This window comes from Antrostomus carolinensis, unplaced genomic scaffold (genome assembly GCF_000700745.2).
Source record: "Antrostomus carolinensis isolate BGI_N321 unplaced genomic scaffold, ASM70074v2 scaffold10549, whole genome shotgun sequence".
Lineage (NCBI taxonomy): Eukaryota > Metazoa > Chordata > Aves > Caprimulgiformes > Caprimulgidae > Antrostomus > Antrostomus carolinensis.
The window spans coordinates 10,961-13,152 of NW_010337944.1; positions in this window are offsets into that span (position 1 = coordinate 10,961).

Consider the following 2,192-nt stretch of genomic DNA (forward strand, 5'->3'; position numbering starts at 1 on the left):
TGTCCTTCTTATGTTGGGGGCTCCAGAACTGGACACAGTACTCCAGTTGGGGTCTCACGAGAGCAGAGTAGAGGGGGAGAACCACCTCCCTTGACCTGCTGGCCACACTTCTCTTGATGCAGCCCAGGATACGGTTATTGGCCTTCTGGGCTGCAAGCACACATTGCCAGCTCATGTTGAGCTTCTTGTCCACCAGCATCCCCAATTCCTTCTCCTCAGCGCTGCTCTCGATCTGTTCTCTGCCCAGCCTGTATTTGTGCCTGGGGTTGCCCTGACCCAGGTGCAGGACTTTGCAATTGGCCTTGTTGAACTTCATAAGGTTTGTACAGGCCCACCTCTCCAGCCTGTCATGGTGCCTCTGGATGGCGTCCCGTCTCTCCAGCGTGTTAACTGAACCACACAGCTTGATGTTGTTGGCAAACTTGCTGAGGGTGCACTCAGTCCCGCTGTCCAGGTTGCCGACAAAGATGTTAAACAGTGCCAGTCCCAATACTGACCCCTGAGGGACGCCCCTTGTCACCAGTCTCCACTTGGACATCGAGCTGTTGACCACAGCTCTTTGAGTGTGATCATCCAGCCAGTTCCTTATCCACCTTATGCCATGGCAAGACACATAAGGACTTTCTGGGGCCTTTTTCAGCTTCTGTTGAAAAAGACTTCTAGTGGAAACAGTAATTTTTTACCTCTCCTAAAAAAGAATATCTCCTAACCCTACAGGAAGGAGTATGGCTTGAAGCAATAGTATTATAAGTATGTTCAAAGACCATTAATTAACCTGCCAAATGTACGCTAATCCTTGTTATTTGTATTCACAGACTTGTCTACCTACAAATACAACTTAATGGCCATGTATGTTACACATATTTCACTTTCTATGAGCCACAGAGGATGTGATTTTGTTACTGCTTTCACCTGGAGGGTTTGGGCTGTTAGTTTAAGATACCAAGAGTTATGAATTTAGCTTTGGAAGTCCCTGGTTTCATCTCCTTTGTGTGTCGGAGGAGATGGCAGCCTGAACACAAACATGATGATGAATGAGATTTAATGCACAAGAATATTTGCAGAAAGCAAAAGCCTGAATAAAGGAATACAAGAAGTGGTCCCATAGCTGTCTTTGATGATCTGTTGCACTATTCTGAATAGCAAACACATATGGAAAGAGGAAAAAAAGGACAAACCTTTTATTTCCTTATCCCATAAGTCTTTAAAACAGGGAGAAATGGTAACACGAGACCTCAGCAATTAATTACGGTATACTAATAGCTGTACTTGCAGCATCCTGTTTACTACTACTCCATCCGTTAAATGGTGTGCTTAAATGATTGATATTATACATTTATTATTAAAATCAGCTGGAAAATGACAAGGTGTTTTTAGGTAACCCAGAAAAAGAACAGGCGCAATGAATGCAAATGCAGGTGTGCAGCCTATAGTTGGCGAGGTTGAGCCAGATGTTGTGTGCGATGATTTGGAAGCCAGACAGGAGATGGATCTACCCTGGTTCTCTAGGGACCCTTGCAGACTCAGAAGTGACAGATTGCCTAGAGTAAGGAGTCAAACGAGTTTGAGACCTTGTGCATGAAGTTGCTGTTTGCCCTCCATTCACCCTCAGCTGGGCGGGAGAAGGGGCTCAAGATACAGCAGGTGCCGTTCATCTCTGAAATAGTGTTATTCAATGCTGAGGAGGAAGGTTTCTGAGAGTGGAGGAAGGGCTGACGTGCAGCACTGTTCACTGCATGGGGAATTCTCTGCTTCTGAAGACAGAGCGGGAAGGTGTGTCTGGTGCTTTTGGATTAGGGCTTACAGCTGGTGTGAGTTGATGTGATTTCAAAAAACTTTAAGGTGGACATTTGGTTGTGCTAATTTGAAAACTTTGTATGGAGGGGGAAATAACAACTAGTCCATGTGTCCAGTGGAGTACAGTAGGAGTTAGTAGACATGGAAGAGAATAAGACTAAAAAATACTGTTCAAAGAGATGGAAGGAAAATTCTGTTCTCTTCCATCAGCCATCATCGTCTCCCTCCCTGCTTTTTACTGTTATGTGTCCCAGCTTTTTGTGACAAAATGGGAACAATCTGCAAGAAGCACCACCAGTGCTTCCACCAGGAAGCAGTGGTCATGGTGCTTCCTGAGCTCTTTAGTGCTGGAGAAGTGCTACTGCACTGGAGGCGGCAGCTGGTGTCCCAGGAGC